Genomic DNA, 18,650 nt, shown 5'->3' on the forward strand with positions numbered 1-18,650 from the left:
ATAAGTGGTTTTGAATCTGTCACAGGCTAGGCCACCATCACTTCTACTCCGTTACATCTGCCTAGTGGTCATGGTTAGGCTTCTACTTGTGGCTTTTGAGGCACGATGTTATTTGTATAATGCTTTCTCTCTCTCCTGAATGTAATTACTTGTGGGTAGAGATTGTTTTACCCATGTTTAATCACCAACATTCGGCACAGAAATCGAAATAGAGGGTCACTGGGTAATTCAGTGTAAACACACGTAAACATATGAATGAGAACAGCAAGCACACGTGACAATTGTACAAGGTAAATTTACAATGGATGATATTTTCTGAAGTAAATCTTAATTTGCTCCACAATTTCCTACTGTTTGGCTATAGGAGAAGAGATTCTGTGACACCTTTGATATCCTTCATAGGAAATGAGCCATTGATTTAACCCACATTTATTAGCTCCCAGTTTCCTTGGCTTGGAATATGGACATGGTGTAACTGAGGTTTCTTTAAGGTTAGGCCAGATAAGCTCAGACAGGAAGTTAGTAGAATTCATTCCTCTTGAAGCTGCAGGATTCGTGACAGCTTGCTTTGTCAAATTTAAGAACACCTAGACTCTAGAGTGAGCTGATTAGTAGGACAGCAGTTATATCTTCAAATAACAATATATAATGTTCTATAACATAATCCCAATAGTCCCAGTAATCCCAAAACAGTGTTGGTTAGAAGCACGTGACAGAACTTATTTACTCAAGGACATAAACAAGAGGTGGAAATCATGAAGTGGGGGATCCCCATAATGTCTCTCTGCCACTTTTCTCCTGAAGAAGTATACTGTGCCACATACCAATGTCAATTTCCTCTACAACTTTAGGCAGAGTCCCGAAATTCTCTGTCGAGGAAGAAGAGAGGGGGTTGACAAGGATAAGAAGTGATTCCTTCATGCATAAGTCTCTAGGATGGCATCCTCTTGGCTTCAGCAGGACGGTCTTTACAAGTGAGCTTGTCCTTTCTCTGCTCTCCACCACACATATACTCCCCTCCAGGAAGGCTATGTGACTGAAGTGAACTGCCTGCCGAGCATGTGGCATGGAAGTGTGGCAAACAGCTCTTAGCACATTTACCAGACAAGTTCTTGTTTGCAATTCAATTGTGAACCAAAATCATACTTGTTTTCAGGGAAGGCCTTTAGCTTATTGCAGGCAGAGATCTAGGCCGGGAGGTCACCTTGGCATCTAATTTACACATACTGTTGTATCTTAGCAGTCAAATTTTATTTTCTTGAAGTGCTAATTCATAGGCAAAAATGAGATCATTTTGGTGCTAATCATTCAAGTGACAGATTAGTTCCTAACGAATGCTAACCCAGTGACAGCTCAGCTTTGAAGCCCTTAAGAATGAGTCACCTGGTGAGATATTTTTCTCATTCCTGGATGTGTTTACTTCTTTTAGCTCACCAGCCTTTTTGCCCAATTAATTTATAATACAAAGTACGTACGTCATTGCTTTAATGACTTAACAAGAGTTATTTATTATACACATACCAAGACCTTGCCCTGTGTACTCAGCATGCTGTACACAGTGCCCCATTTGACAGTCAACAATACTTTGGCAGAGTTAAGTAACTTGGCCACGCACAGCTAGTGTATGGAGACTAAATTCAAATGCAAGATTATCTAACTAAAGGTCCTGACTGGAGGGAGAATGGTAGAGCTCTTGCTTTACTCATAGGAAGTTGAGGTTCAACCCCAGCACAGAAGCAAACAAACAGAATAACCAGAATGTTCCTGCTCTAACTATAGGCTTCCTTAGTTTTATCCTTAAGAAAATAACAGACACACACCCTCCAGGTTACATGAGCTGTGTAGTGCTACTTATCCAATTGGAAGATGATTGTGGTTGGCACGATTGTAAGTTATTTTATATTTCCCCTTCCTAGTTTGCTTTCTCTTGTTGTGATAAACTCCATGACCAAAACCAGCTCAAAGAGGATGAGGTTTATGTCACCTTGCAACACTCAAGTCAGCAACTGTTCATGGAGAGAAGTCAGGACAGGAACTCAAGGCAGGAACCTAGAGGCAGGAACTGAAGCAGAGACCATGTGGGAGTGTTGCTTACTTGTCTACTCCTTCTGGCCTGCTCATCTTGCTTTCTCATACAGCTCAGGACTACATGCCTAGGGATAGCACTGTTCATAGTGGTCTAGGCTCTCCCACATCATTCAACAATCAAGAAAATGCCCATAGACTTGCCTACAGTGCAGGTAGATGGCAATAATTCCTCTGATTAGGTTTCCTCTTCCCAGGTGATTCTAGTTAGTATTAAGTTGACAAAAACTGACTAGCATACTTTGAGTAAAGGATACATTCAAGTCTTAACCCTCAGTGTTTCAAAATGTGACCTTTTAGGAAGCAGGATCTTTATAGAAATATTCAAATTAAAATAAGACCATTCAGATGGGCCCTGTTCAGACATGACTGGTGGTTTTATAAGAAGAGGCTATTTGGATGCGATGCATACACACACACACACACACACACACACACACACAAATGATGGCCATAGGAAGATGGAAGACTGGAGACATATGTATATAAACCAAAGAACAGTGGATTACCTAAATACCAGAAGATTCTAGAAGAGACAAGAGAGTTTGGTCTCTGTGGAAGCTGGATCTAAGGACCCTCTAGACTTGCAGCCTCTAGCTAGAATCACAAGGCAGAAACTTCCAGCAGCAGCCAAGCTCGTGACACAGCAGAAACATGCAGTTCTTTCCTGCTTAGATCTACTCTTTGTTTTTATCTTTCAACCTTAGTGAGATATTTCAGCTATCTACAGCATTTGTATTTGAATTCTCAGGTTGAAATTGTCTTGCTTGGCTTTTATAGATCTGTAAAGGAGGTTTTATTTTTTTCTTCATTTACCATAGCATTGTGTTCAGCCTGAGAAAAGTATGAACCTCAGAGTATTTGTAGATGACTTTACTGCTCTCACTATGTGTGTTCTGCTTGAGGTTTGCCTTTCTTTCAGTGTATTGACAACACTTGTTGTTTATTGCATTGAAATATTAGGTTTCAGGCTAACGACTTCTCTGGAGCGCTTAAGAAAAGGCCCCTCCTCCTTGTCTTATTAAATCTTATCTTCAGTAGATGACAAGCTCTTGCAAATGCTCTCTTTTCCTAACTGCTGTAGCGAAGTGGTTATTGAGCCCTAGAAACAAAACACAGTGCAGTAATAAGGGTATTACATTGCTGTGCTCTGTTCAGCATCTGCTGCCATGCTACCAAATAATGAATGAGCATGAATTACACACTGTGAAAACAAGAGAATCTGCCCTCTTGGTGTTATACATCAGACAATTGCAAAGAGCCTTTAAAATGTATCTTCTTTCTACCCACCTTGGAAAAGGCAAGGGAATACTCATTTACAGGTTAACATTTAACTAGGCTAGGCTGAACTTTTAATAATTTCAATAAGGTTAAGAGTTTCATTAATATGTAACTCGTGAGCTGTGTTAAATACAATTTCATTTAGTCTAGCGTGCATTGCAATACGAGTACAAGCGTCACTCTTTTAGGTTTAATCATTTAATACTAAACAGTATTGCTTACTTATTCCCAGCTATGTCAGGGACATAGAATTTTGGGGGTGAAGGGAACTACTACTACTACAATGATTCCTCCTCCTCCTTCTTTGCCTTCTTAAAGATTACAGCTAATGAGATGACAGAATCAACAAGGACCTAAATACTGAGGGAGCTGTGTTAGTTACAGATTGTGTTCAGTACTTTATAGTAAATAAAGATTTGAGCAAATACACTTCTGGGGGGTGTGGGCTACTTTTAACACTATGCCCACAGGTAACCTGGAATATTGGCAGGACTAGCAAGACAAACAGCTCTTAGGGTGTTTGTTATGTCCTGGTGCAGAGCAGAGGGCATGTGAGGGTAGGAGTAAGGCAACAAGTGTGAGCTGAGGCTAGACCATTACCACATTCAAACAAGTGTGCAGGCATAGTCCTGCTTTATATTTGTGCTTAGGGAATAGGCAGAGCAAGCAGGAGAGGGAATGTTCTTGAACTTGATTTTCACTTTACAGTGTGTGGTCAGGAGGGAAGGATGGGAGGGACTAGAGAGGTCCGTTAGCTGGTCTCACATAGTAAGAAACAACCCATGAGCTGACCCACTCACCTTCTTATCCTGATGATACAAGACAGACACACTTTCTGCAAAGGCCAACTAGCAAATGCATTATACTTTAAGGACCTCAGCATTTCCTCCTTAACACATCACCTCTGCCATATTGAGTGACAGTGGTCATAGGCAGCTTGGAAACAAGTGAGCATGACTATACACCACCAAATTTTTGTCGTGAATGCTACAGAAGGGTTTTGGAGAATAATATAGACTTGAGTATACTTTATTTATTTATTTATTTATTTATCTATCTATCTATCTATCTATCATTTATCTATCTATTTATTTATTAAAGACAGGGTTTCCCTGTGTACCACTGGCTGTTCTGGAACTAGCTCTGTAGACCAGACTGGCCTCAAACTCAGAGATTTACTTGCCTCTGCCTCCTGAGTGCTGGGATTAAAGGCATGGGCTTTAAGTATAATGGAGCTTAGCCTAAGCTGCCATGTGTAACGAGTGAGACCATTGTGATGTCACCACGGTTAAACAAACATTGAAAACATCTGTTCATCTCTTGACACTCTCAGTTTACCATTAGTGTCTCATGACCTAGCTCTTCCTACACTGGGCACTTGCTAATTATTTGTTCGGTGTTTTATGAAATTTAGCTGAACAGTTACTTTGTGCCAGGTTCTGTAGTAAGAGATTTACGTGGATCATTTAATTAAATCATCACAACTTTATGAAGTAAAGCTCATTGTCCTTCGTTCTATTATGCACATCAGTTTAGAGCTCAAATTATGGTAAACCTAAATTCACATTGCTTCAAATAATAAAATAAATATTAGCCTATAAAACTGGAAAATCCAGATGTAAGCTTGTCTACAGATTACATATTCAACAATCCAGCAGCAGCACTGACCAAGTAGCTTCTTTCTTTTGTCTACTCAGCCTGCTCCTCCATGTAATGCTAACACAGTACTTGTATTCCATGCTAACTCTTCTGAATCCAGTGATCAACATTTCTTCTAAAAAACCTGCCTCAGGATACCAAGGGGGCTTTTATTTTAGCTTCTAATCACCTCCTTCCTATTTAGTAGCTCAAATTGGGTCACCAGTCCATCCCTGGTCTGGTAACTATAGTCTCATGACAAGACATTTCTTAGCTTATTCTTAGAGTCAGCATAGAGTAGGTGTTCTTAAGCTACATAAAATCTTATCTGTTTAAATAGCCAAGTGAAAACTACAGCAACTATTGAGAAAGTGAAGAATGCATATTAGGAAGGTGATCACATTTACCCATGGTCCCAGAATTAGGAAGTTGCAGATTTGGGATTTGAACCTGGATCATCTGACTATAAAGCACACAGTCCTAACTTCTACCTCAAGTGAAGCTGGAAATATCCAGAGCTGGATTGAACCATTTGTTACTGAGACAATTGCCATCATATGACTCTATAAATTAATATATCTATGTATTTAATTTTAGGTTGCATGTGTATATTAATTATATGTGTATATGTATATAAAGCCTATTACTTGTTATATACCTTTATATTTTTATAAAATATATGCATGCACATATAGTCCAACACTATGTAACACATTGAAGCCTATATGGGGCTTGTGTGTAGTCTGCACAAACTGCTTCATCATCCTGTCACAAATACATGAGGGTTCTTCTACTCCAGTCAGGTGGAAACAAGGAACAGGCAGAGGGCAGCTTCTGCTAGAGTTGAAAGTCTAACACTTTTCAGAAGCCGAGGCTTACAGAGTGGCTTTTAATTCCAGAGACCCAAAGCTCTGAATCTTGAGAAGTACAGGCCTAGAGCTACAGCTTTCAGCGCCAGACACTTATAGATCTAGGCACACAACTCAAAAGTGTATTGTGCTTTCAAAACCAGAAGCTGATAGCTCTGCACCTTCAGAAATAAAGACTTCGGGCCTCCCTGCTTTTAAAGCCAGCAAGTGGCTGTAGGTATCCTAGGAAAGGTTTATTGCTTTGTGTGTTGAGTTACAGTGGCCCAGTAACAGCCAATAATACCATTACAGAGTCCAAGCTCTCACTGTCAGGCCCTAAGCTCTTAGCCTTTGGTAGCTCTGGAACTCTTGTAGGGGTTGGGATCTGCCTTTACTCTACTGAGCTCTTCATAGCCTCTCAGCCCGACAGGCTCCACAGTCAGTAGCACAGATCTCTAGAATTCTTCCTCAGCTGTCTGAGTTGCTGAGTGTTCTGAAAGCTTATAGTCCTAGCAGTTTCCAGGGCTTATAGCCCCATAAGTCATTCTCAAGTGGCCTTATGGCTGTTGCCATTCACTGCCTGGGACTGGAAGCCTGACGATTTCTTCTATTCCTACTGTAACCTGCTCAGCCCACTTTATCTATCATAAAGATCATTTAAAAAGTAAAAAAAAATAAAATATGGCCTAGTGTCACAGCATAGGGAGGTTGTCAGTGCATCGGCAAACTTTCCTGACTGACCAAAGAAGGCTGACATAGGATGCTTACGTAATCAGAACAGGGGAGAGGCAGACGCAGACCCTAGTTCTGCAGCAGCGTCAACACTTCATCCGTCGCCGGCTTTGCACTGAGTCAGGCTGGGACCTGCTCCCTACCTCGCCTGGCTGGAGACAGCAGCAAGATGGGAAGGACCATCGGGAATGACTGCACCTAGAGGTCACTGACATTTGTTGTGACTTGAGTGACATCTCTCCAAGATGCTGCCAACTGTCCTGGGCAGTTGTGACTGGAGAAAGGCCTTCCAGTATGAACATCAGTGCCTCTGTTGCAGTTGTGGCTGTGGCGTGTCGCTAGTCAGCACATCTGTACTTCATTCTGAAGGGTGGAGTCAGCACATGCCTGTGGCCAGTGATCTCTTCTCTGTGAGTTAACCTTAAAACTAACTGCGGTCCAGAATGGCTCAGTAGGTGTGCAAGGCTCTGTGGCCTTGGTGTATGTCAACCCTCCCCTTGCAGTGGAGGGAGGAGGCAGTTTCAGAGACAAGACCCACCTGGACAGAAGTGATTCTGAATGGATTTGATGCCTTTGTTCAGGTTCTGTATGAAAATGCTAATGAGAGAAAGATCGGGGAAGGCAGATTTCATTCTGACTTCCCAGATTGCAGCTCTCTGAATCAAGCACAGATTCAATCCTTGGGGTGTTTTTTTGTGGGTGTGTGTGATGGGCAGTGTGGATGCTGACAGTTGCTGTGGTCCTTACAGCTGGAGTGGAATTTCCTCAGAAGGTCCAGGAAGTATTCAAAGCAGCTACGCGGCCATGATCACAAGCCAGCTGATCACAATCATACAAGGGACATTGTGATTGACAGCTCCTCACTCAAGGCAGCTGGGCACCAGAGAAGGGTCTGGCAGCTGTCCATCAAGCAGTGTGCCACTAGCAACTTCGATTATTTAGAGGGAAAGCGTTCCGGAGTGTTTACAGCAAAGATTGGATGTCTTTTTCTGAGCACTTAGTCTAATATCACCTACTCATCAGTCAAGTGCATTTAGGGAGGGGTTATTCTTTGTCTCAATACCAGTTCTAAAATGCCAGAGTATGTTCGCCTGATACGCCTAGATGCATCAACCCAGTGACAACCTCTGGCCCAGAAGAGGCCCATCAGAGTGTTACACCTGTGTCTACCCCACTAGTCTCCATTCTTTGAGCTTTGTGAGGATGTGATTCTAGTCATTAAATATCTGCAAATTCACATACTTACATAGAACACTTATATTCCTACTCTACTTAAATCTATCACACTGTCCTTATGTGCAACTTATTCTTCCTACAACTTTCCATTGCTCATTCAGTAGTGACTGTACACCAAGGGGAGATTCATTAACTTTCTAGAGTCAAACATAACCAGACTGTGGTTCACCCTCAGGCGATTTGGCATCAGTGGCATTCCAAACTTCCTGTTATATGGATATCTCCCTTCTTTCTTGGTGAGATAACCCCAGTTTGGTAGCAAAGACCCAGGTTAGTGTTCAGTTCTTGGGCTAGGTCAATCACAGTGATTATGTTCCCAACATGCCCGCTTCAATATGGGCATGAGTCAGTATGGCTAGTGACTTCTTCAAAAAGGAAGGAGGAAAGTTATTGGCTTCCCTAGTAAAACAGGAGAAACGCAGTTAGTGCCTCTGGGTTCAGCTGCTTTCTGCCCTAGAGCTATAAGCAAGGTCTAAAGCTGTAGCAAATGTTCTGAGATCAGGAACCGGCAAATCAAATCACTAATGGAACAAAATGGCAATCTAGAATTCAAAGCTATGTTTTTGGTGCCAGCATGGAATCAGCACAGGAGCCTGCATGCATCATTCCTCCTGAAGTGTGTCTACCTAATTCCTACCTGCTCACATCCCCAGGAATGCATGAAGCACATCTGTAGTCTAAACCCCAGTGTGTTCGTTGGTATTTGTTACAAAGGAAAAAGCTGCAGATGCAGGGGAATATGGCAGGCAATCTTAGAAAGTGTGAGGAAGGGTTTCAGGAGGGTCTGGGCTCTGCTGGGTGCTTTGGTGAGTACTGAGTAAGCACCATATTCCTTAGAATCAGGTCCTGCCAAAAAACAGTGCAGTGACTGACTGTCCATCTTGAGAGATTTTACCTGGGAAGTGGGTCGGGGAAGAGAGTGGTCCAGGTCAGTAAGTGGTAAAGACACAGCCACCATTCCACAGTCAGCTTTGTGGATTGCCTGGTGCATTTCCATCATGCTCAGACATGATTACATGGTTGTAGGGCTGTCTTCCTCCCTCTGCTTTGGTCACAGTGCAGCAGCCTTCCAGTTCAATGATCAAAAAGCAGAGCACACTTCCCAGCTCATTGCCCAAGAGCACATCCCAGCTGGCAGCAGTGAAAGCTGCCGTGGGCATCCTCACACTCCCTGCATAAGTCAGAGAGGTAAGATTATTGTCGCTAGCATCAAAAAACGTGTAAATAAATAAATAAATACAAAAAAAAACAAGGCAGCGATTACTACAGGACCCAGCCAGTCAGCCTGAACTGCAATTTTGCTCATTTAAGCAATTTGCATGGGTGCATTCCTTCTCCTTGTAGCGTCTGCCCAAGCAGCTGTTCTCTGCCTTGAATTCTCACTCTCACACTCACTTCTGTCTGCACCCCATTGTTCTGATGTCTGGTTTTCTCCTTCTGTGACCACATCACGCACTTGTCTGCAGTTTTATCATTGCATATCTCCATCCACTCAAAACGGGGGTCTGGGTTTACGTAACCAATGTTCTAATCCTGGCTCTACTCCACCCTTCAGTAACTATGGGACCTAGACAATTTCCCAGTCTCCTGAATTCAGTATCACTATCTTTAAGGTCAAAATGATAATACTGTTTACCATCAGGTATTTGGTGGAGCAGGGGAGGAAGTAATTGAAATAATATGAGTAAAACACTTAGCATGATTTTCAGGCAAATGATACATAATTGATACAGACATTTCATTATAACCTTGTATGCTATGATAGGACAGTAAAACAAAACAGCTCAGGGCATGGACCAGCTGGTTGTATTCTGTGACTTGTTTCCTAAACAAGGCATGTGCTTGACATACAAATCCTGTCATCCCCAGGCTCTTGGAGTCGTAGTCTGCTCTGGAAAGATACAGATGTTCTTCTAGCTTTGTTTTATTTTTAATTCTCTTGGCATCTGGAGAGTTAATTTGCTTCATTTTCAAATGACAAGTTTATTTTTCCTTCTGCTAGAGAGGGTGCCTTTGGTTCTGGAGTTGAAGTATAGGAGATTACTTCTTCTTTCTAATTGAATACTCATCTTCATCACCTGACTTTTAAAGGACATTTTATCCTGGTTTCTCTATGATTAATAGACCTTATTCCCTTTGGTTCCGCCTTACTTCTAGATGCAGTCCCTTCCCCAGGCTGGGGCATCTTTACCTGAACCCTGTGGAGTTGAGAGTCCACTGTGGACTCAGTGGCTGTGCGAGTTGGCCTGGGTCCCTGTTACTCTATTAGTTGATGCATGTGGGTTTCCACCAGAGTGGATCTGAATCAAAGGTGCTAATGGTAACTAGTGAGTGTTGACTTATGCTAAGCCCTAAAGGAGAGTCTTCCTTGGACAAGCATTGTTTCCAGAGATTGCAATTTTTAAAACTCTCATTACTAGGACTATAGTATACAGACACACTTCTCAAGCTGGGGTGTCTGTTCTCTCCACTGCTGGGAACCTTTGTCATCAGGATGAATGCATCTCATCTTCAAGGAGAACAGATTTTTCTCTACCATGAGAAAGTGAAAACTTTAAAAAAATGAAATAGACTTGGATGTATATATTGGTCTATTTTTCATTGCTAAATCAAAACACTTGTAGCTGGGTACTTATAAAGAAATGGGTTTTATTTATCTTATACTCATGGGGACTGGAAGTCCAAATACTACAGTACTGTGAGGCCCCTGCAGCTGGGGCAGATGGCACCACAAAGGCAGGAATACATGGAGTGGGAGAGATAGCATGACCTGGGAAACTGGAGTAATAGCTAAGCAGAGCCAACTTTTCACTAGGCTCTGCCTTTTCAATATCAACGTATCTTAAACTACATCCACATAACATCCGATCTTTAGCAATGCATCATAAAGTAGAATATGTATATGACTTATAAATCTGCAGTAGGAAAATATGATCAAAAATATACTTGCTGTAAGACAACTTGAGCTGAGCTCAACCTCTGAGTGTATAAAAACATCTCTCTTTCTTTCCTTAGGAAAAGAAAGGAAGGAAGATCCCAAATGTTAAGTCAGATTTACATTAGTCTGTGGTGGGGTTCTGACTCTGTCAGGTCTTGTCTGGTGGTCTTGGATGAGGAATGTCATTCTCTAAGTGCAGTGACATCCATAGTACAGAGCTGCTCCGAGACATGAAAGACACTTGTTATCAGACATTTGTCACTCAGATTCCACGGCAAGAATGACCCCAACTAGAAGCAGTGGCATTGTTTAGAAGGTAGGGCAGGTCCAGAAAGTTTTGGTGATTGTCCCCAAGCATCCCTTCTATGTTTATATCAGGGACTGCTAATCAATGATGAATGACCCTCATTCCCTTTGTCCATGGAAGCCTTTGTCATCAACTTAGGCAGGAACTACCAGTTCAATTGGTCTTTAGGGAACCTAGCTCCCATCTTACTTAAATAGCTAAGCTAGTCAGTGAGGAAAAGGCATGTGAGTTAAATACCACCTCTGCCATTTATACACAGGGTGATTATGAGAATATTAGTAGATTATTGATTGAAAAATCAGCTTTGATGATTTATTTTGGGGATGAATCAGGAACAAGAGCCAACTGTCAGGGGGTGCTCCTTTAGAACAAGACATGGGTGAATCACTAAAGATCAGGGCTCAAAGACATTGGAGGTCAGGCTGGCCTCTCCACTGTACTCTGCACTTAAACATAGCTTTCAGCCAGGTCCTTTCAAGCCTTAGTGACAGCTGTGTCACAGACTAAGATTTCATCATGGTTCCTGCCAGCACTGGAAATGGGGGGCTGTGAAGAGGTTCTTCCCTGTGTCTTGACTTAATGTTTCTGTTAATTCCCTGAACAATCTCTACTGAAGCTTAATCTGTTTTCTACTGAGTGTCCTTCAGCATCTGCTCCCTCCTGCACTCTTCCCACTCTACTGAAAAAGCAAGGCTTTCTTAGGTGATAATAGCTTAGGTGGTGGGAAGCTGGAGAAGCAGGAGGTGCTGGGATAGGTGTCTAATGATGTAGCTTTTGTATGCTGAGGGGGTATGTCAGGAACAATTGGACAGAAATTCACAGACTACAGGAGAAGCTATGTGAGATGGGAAGGTACTGAGAAGAGAACGTGAGTAGCATGATGGGAAAAGAAACACAAATTGTTTAAGGCATGCAAAATGACATTTTCATTGATCCCTAAAACCCCTCCCTCTTAATCTTACCGCAATAAAAATAGAACCTGCTTTCTTACCATACAATGGATGCGTTTGTTAGAATGAAAATTAGAAAGTATTGTTAACCTAAATTAGTCATTTGTGCCTAAAAGGAATATCAAGTATGCCCAACACATTTACTGAACATTGGAAATATTCAATGTGGTCCTGAGAGTCCACAGTCCCTTTATCTGATGCTCTGCTAATGGTTTCTTTAACTCATCTTCCCTGGAGCAAAGAGCCAGAGATGCTGGAGATGAGCAGATGCAGCAGACAGTTGGTAAAGCAGAGATTAAGTGTAGACCCTTGCCAGGGTGTGTAGCCCTTACTCCTCACCAGGGCTCCACCTTTATTCTTTACCATGGTTCCATTACAGAGATCAGATCACGTGTGCAGATGATGAAGGGGCAGGTGTCTTAGCGTAAATTATGGGTCCGAGATTACATGAGAAGCAAGGGAGAGAACTGGGATTGTAAGCAAAGCTTGTGAAGTGTAATCTTAGAGGATAGTATCTGGGTCTGGGACATAGTCTGATCCAGAAAACTCTTTACTCTGCCTCCTATTTTAACTTACGTTTTGTTTATAATTTCTTCTTCTGTCCTACCACCCCATGCTTTTAATATAGGCCTAGTTTGGGGACAAGTAGTCTTTGTGTGACACTCTAAATCTTATATCACACACACACACACACACACACACACACACACACACACACACACGTGCGCGCTCACAATTTTCCCCTCTCAAGAACTTGAAGATGACCCCACGTGAGGGTGTGCTATACAACAACAAAACCAAAACCAAAACCAAACAAACCTGTTGCCTAGTCAGAAATTGTGCTTGGGAAGTTGATCTGGGTTTGGAAACAATGAGTTCCTTGCTCATGATTTTCACACACCCCGTGTGAAGTTGCAGGGTGAGCAACTTGATTCCAAGGTAGGTGCAGTGAAGCGATGTAATTAGCCTATTAAACTCTGCTAATGTCCTGTAAAGTCACTCAAGTGAGAATGACAGCTATATCAGTTCCACTTGGACCCGGCCACAGGGAGCATTGGGTTTCTTCCTACTATTGGTAGTCCTTGAAGGTGGAAAGAGCAGACTCAGAAAGACATAGCTTTGTTTGTGGTTTATTTTGGCAAACCAAAATGCAACGGAGAAATGCCGTAGAATAGGTGTGTCCCTAGACTTAGACTTTACCACTCTCCAAATTCAAAGCCTCTGTCTGAAGTCACGTGCGCTCACTGCACAGAGCTCGCCTGGCATCCCTCACTCTGATGCATGCTCAGACACTTACTAAAAGGGGTCAGGTTTGCAGTTGGCTGGCAGCGAATGCAGCAAAACTGCCATCAAAGACCTATTGGAAGCTCTTGTGTTTCTGTTTTGTGTTACAGAGTTTAGTACCAGGACCCATGCATACTTTTTTTTCAAAACAGGGTTTCTCTGTGTAGCTCTCGCTGTATGGGAAATCACTCTGAAGACCAGGCTGCCCTCAAACACACAGAGATCCACCTGCCTCTGCCTTCCAAGTGCTGGGATTAAAGGTGTGTACCACCACAGCCTGGCTCATGCATGATTTTTATGATGAACATTTACTAAAACACTTTACTCTGTTCTGGGCACTTTTATGAGACCCACCTTTATGAGACTACAGCATTAAACATGACATTCTTTTCTCAGAGAACTTTGTCCTTATAGAAGAGATAGAAATAATGAGCAGATCAACAATGAAACAACTGGTGGTGATGGTATTTTACTAACTATAGGACAGGTAGAAATGTTAGGACGGATGGGGTGGGGGTGATGCACCTTGCTCTCCATCCATGGAAGTGGGCAGGGATCAGTATTGTGAGCATAAGGGGCTATCTGGGAGAGGGGGAAAAGGAGGCTAGGGAGCTGGATGGAGAGAGGCCAGTGGTGGAGTTTGACCTGCACCAGCACACACACTACTGTGTGTACTGGGCAGCAGAAGTAGAGTCATTCTTGTTCCCTGTGGGGTGGAAGCCAGGGGGAGCTCAAGCAGGGGAGACACATGGAGTACGATACTCCTTACCAGATGCTAAGAAGATGACAGATTTTCAGGAGAAAATGGAGAGGCGAGAAAAAGGTACCATGGCAGTATCTGATGAAGTGCTTTTGCAGCAGCAGATGTTAATTCTGTTACTAATTCATCTATTTATGCTTAAATTAAAATGTTAAATTGCTATGAACCTGGATCATTTTAATGACAAAATACAGTAAATATTTGAACATGGTTGAAACCATAGCCACCTCACATCCTCAGAGCTTTCCCATTGACCAGAATTAGAGCTCTGTACCTTTAAATGATAAACTACCATTCTCTATCTACTCTAGCATGTGCATTTGTGGGCATTTGACGGCTCTCCATACCTCATATAGCTTGAACCATGCAATAACGGCTCTCTTGTATCTGACTTGCTTCACCCAGCACAATGTCTTCTAGACATTAATGTGTTCATTAATGCTGCAACATTTATAAGAATTTTCTTCTTTTTAAGAGAACAGTACTCCATTGTAAATATATTTTGTCTTTGTCACGTAACAATAGACACATGTGTTGCTTTTCCCTTTTAGCTGTTGTGAATAATAACACTGCTTTGGGTCTGGGCACACAAATCCCTATGCAAATTCCCATTCAGACCTCTGGGCTAAACACCTTGGAAATGAAGTTGCTGTATCATGTGGTATTTTCATACTTCGTATTCTGGGAGATCCCCATGCTATTTCCAGCAATTCTATTTTAAAGGTAGATTTATCAGCAGTTGCTAAGCAATTGGTGTTAGGAATTCAAAAGGGAAAGCTTAGAGTTAGTTCAAGATTTTCCATTTTAAAATGGGAGAACTATGGGGCCAGATACTGGGGTAAGAAATTCTTGGATCATTTTGATATTGTGTGAGGGTTATGGATAGACAGAGAAGGCTCTGTTCAAGGAATTTTGTATTTTTTGTGTATCTTAAACAGATGACACCATCAGATAAGCAATTTTATGTACTTATCTGTAATTCCAGGGTAAGGACTAGAAATATGCTTCATGTGCATTATCATTTGGCATGTAAATACTATTTAAAATCATAAGATGAAATGCAGTCATTTAGTGGGATATAGTTCTGCATATTCTTAAACCTTGATTAAGCCCCACATTTAGAGATTCGACCAAGAAGGTACTAGCAAAGGAGGCTGATGCGGGATCTCCGTGGTAGAAGAAATCCAGTAAATGAGTTTTTTCTAAGCCGTGAAAACAAAGTGTGTCATGTGGGAAGGGGTGATCCACCCCCTCACCCCACACCAGGACTGAGGCTTGACTAACTGCCTGATGATTAGATTTGCAACAGTGAGGGAGCTGATGTACCTGATGAGGGTAATCTCAAGGACCCGAGAGAAGATGAAAGTTTGGTTAGTGATCTGAGATAAAAGTGGCAGATGCCATTCCCAATTCCACCTGTCAACATTCAATTCAGAAGTGTCATCATTAAGGAAAGAGTAAGATGTAGCAACAGGTGGAAGTGGCTTCTTTGAGATTCGGTCGTAACATATTTTCATAGAGGAGGAGAAGGAGCTGGTGTGGACAGCAAGGACACTTACCGGGCGAATGTATGAAGGGAGAGAGGACAGGACTCCAAGTCCCACAGAAGAGCTGGTATGTCATAGCCAGTGGTAAATTAAAAGGTAGGTGGGTCCACAAGGTTCTCTGATCTTTGCGAAGTGACAGCGTACAGTCACCTATTGAGAGGAAGAAATAAGTGAGGGAGGGTGTGAGGGGTTTGAGGAATGATCAAAATGTGAAGTGACCTCAGAGTAGGCCAGTGTCACACAGCCTTGCCTGGAACACTGACCCTTAGTTGGATATGAGCCCTCAATTTTATTTCCATCCTATTGTGTGGAGAACATAGCTGTGTCTCTTTTGTCTCGGTCATTAGAAGAACCTTAATCCTGATTTCTGCCATGGCCAGACTCACTTATGTTCTCCCTACAGCGTGCAAATTTCCTTCACATGCTCAACAGCATCTACTGTTGGTTGTTGTTGCTTTCTTGATGAGCCTTCTGAAAGTGGCTTTTCCTCGGGATGTTTGAGAGGATCCCATTAGTTCTGGACAGATACAGAGTCTGATGGCTTAGGTCTGAACTAGGGCAGAAGTCCTCCCTGCTCCAAGCTTCTGAGGGAACCTCAAACATAGCCAGTTCTATTGGCTATTAAGTTAAAGCAGCTATAAGTGAAGTAATCATCTTAGGAAATGTGGTTTCTTATTCTGATTTACTTTAGGGTGCTGAAGTGTTTCTAAAGAAAGGAAATGGAGTTGAAATTCAGATCTAGAAAACTCAACTTGATCTAGTAGGAATTTTAATATAACTCTCTCAATTTCTTTTCAGTTTCTTTCTTCTGGTACACGAATAAACCATTTTATCATACTGTAATTTTCTCTGAACTGATTTAGAAATTACTTCATTATAGTTTGAAAAAAACTCTGTAGTTAGAGTCTAAGCTTATGTAACTTATTACAGTGCTTAAAAATCCACATTTTTATTAGATTTCCTCATATTCTTTCACTGATGTTGTGACAAATGAGCCCATTTACCATTTCATACCTTTCTGGTTTGGTTCCTTATGTATCTTTCTCATCCTCTCCATCCCTGAGGGAACAAGGTCTCATTTCTCTCTCTGTTATCTGAGCACAGTGGCTTACCTAAGTAGATAAATACAGGGAGAGGAAATATAATACTGAAGTAAGAAAGCATATTCAACCAATTATTCATCTCTCTGATTTCTCTGTATTATTGTCTAAGTTTCGAGATAGATTCAGGGTAACCTAGTGGACAAAAAGATAAAAAAAAAAAAGTCCAAAAAGAGTCAACCAAGATTATTCAAGTACTTAGTAGAAAACTCACAAAATATGAAATCTGTGCCGATTCATTTCTGTCATGTGCCCTCATAAACACAGGCAAAGAGATATTGATATTGGCCTTGCCATACCCAACTGTTTCCTGCCTGAGCCTCTTGCTCTCCTGGAAAACAGTGATATCAACTGGATACAATCTGAAAATGGCGAAAAGACCTGATGCCTGGTTTACCTCCAGCTTCCTCCTACAGAGAGTTTTGGTGATGTACAGTAGCTACTGGTCTGTACTGTTGGATCCCCCTTACTGTGTGTGAGAATTTCCCTGGGTCTCCGTTAGTGACCATGACAGGCAATGACTCTATGTGCTGTCCAAGAAACCATCCCCAGCATCAAGGAGGTCATGAACCTAACTGTGAAGAAGAGTTACATATATTGGGGAGGGGGAACTACATCAAAACATTAGGTCCAATGTTGGAGAGTCATAGAAGGTTTCTTGGAGGAAGTGAAATCTCTGATGCCCAGGGTGTGTCTCAGAGGGGTGGTGAGAGGATCTGATTTAGGCTAAAGAGCAACGAGTACAGTAACAAGCAGGCAAGGGTTTGCAGGAAATATGTTAGAGATCCTACTTGTATACGTAGCTGGAACACAGAGCCAGATAATGCAATAGCTTCTATGACATGTGTGAGTTTGGACTTATTAATTCTTCAAACAATGGGTGTGGAGACAGGTCTGCAGTATTACAAGAGTGCTTCGCCACAGCAACCTGCAATTTGAAGACCTGTTTCACTGCCTTTTTAGTAAATTATACCCTGTAGCACAAAAAAGAATCCTGCCCCAGAGAAATGTGATCCCTGTATGGGTCCAGAATGAATTTAACATGCCCACGGCATGAAAGAGAATTTTCAGGACTCACAACTTAATTCATACCACCTGAATGCTGGATGTAGCATGTACTGACTTCTGTTTATAAGTAAAATAATTTTTTAAAGCTGATTGATTTTGTCAAGAAAAGATGATGTCCATCCTTGGTCTGACAAAAGCTAAGGTCATTTTTTTTAGTTTGACAACATAAAAGCCACTTGACCAAGCTGATAATGTGTTCCCAAACCCGTTTTACAATTTCCTTCCTAATGGCTTTTGTGAATCTAGGAAGAAGTATTTTAATGGCACGTTAGGGAGGGATAGTTAAAATCTGAGCATAGAGAATTTTGGGTTGTTATAAACTATAGTGCTAGTCTCTAATTGAGGAGAACTGCCCAGTGTAATCATTTCATGAGGACATCGAAAACACTGTAGCCATCAGTGTTCACATCTGTCAACACAAACTCCTTTCATTGAAAGAGAGTGGTTTTCTCTTCCTCTTATCATCTTTTTGGTTTTGTTTTTCATTTCTAATAACAAAGGTACATATTAAAGGTATACAATATGATGCATTGATAAATATACACATGATAAAATGAATATTACTATTAAGCAGATTGCATTACCTTCTCATCCAGTTACCTTTTAGCTTTGAGTTGAGCAAGTCAGAAACTGACCAGCTTAGCAAATTTCTACTACACAATGCAATGTATAGTAATTATAACTATCATGTTATACACTAACTTATAGACAATTTGTCTCTTTTACTACCCCGAGCACAATAATTAAGCAATTAAAGGCATTACATCATGTGTAACTGGGGTTTCACAGGAAGACAATGGATAATGCTACTCATGCTACTTTATGTCAATGTCAATGTCCCATAAACCCCGTTGGCCAATACTTTCATGCTATAGC

At 41.6% G+C, this 18,650-nt stretch overlaps 1 protein-coding gene and 1 long non-coding RNA gene across 2 annotated transcripts in view; one reads left to right on the forward strand and one right to left on the reverse strand.

Annotated features, from left to right (window-relative positions):
- Positions 1-16,713, reverse strand: part of LOC119086259 — a 34,319-nt gene extending 17,606 nt beyond the window's left edge. The window contains exons 1-2 of the long non-coding RNA XR_005089500.1: positions 16,621-16,713; positions 15,619-15,756 (exon numbers count right to left, since the gene is read on the reverse strand). This is a non-coding gene — a long non-coding RNA (uncharacterized LOC119086259). The remainder of the gene's footprint in view (positions 1-15,618; positions 15,757-16,620) is intronic.
- Positions 1-18,650, forward strand: part of Stk32a (serine/threonine kinase 32A) — a 113,605-nt gene that overhangs the window by 62,605 nt on the left and 32,350 nt on the right. The window lies entirely within an intron of this gene.

Source organism: Peromyscus leucopus, chromosome 19, assembly GCF_004664715.2.
Source record: "Peromyscus leucopus breed LL Stock chromosome 19, UCI_PerLeu_2.1, whole genome shotgun sequence".
Classification (NCBI taxonomy): domain Eukaryota; kingdom Metazoa; phylum Chordata; class Mammalia; order Rodentia; family Cricetidae; genus Peromyscus; species Peromyscus leucopus.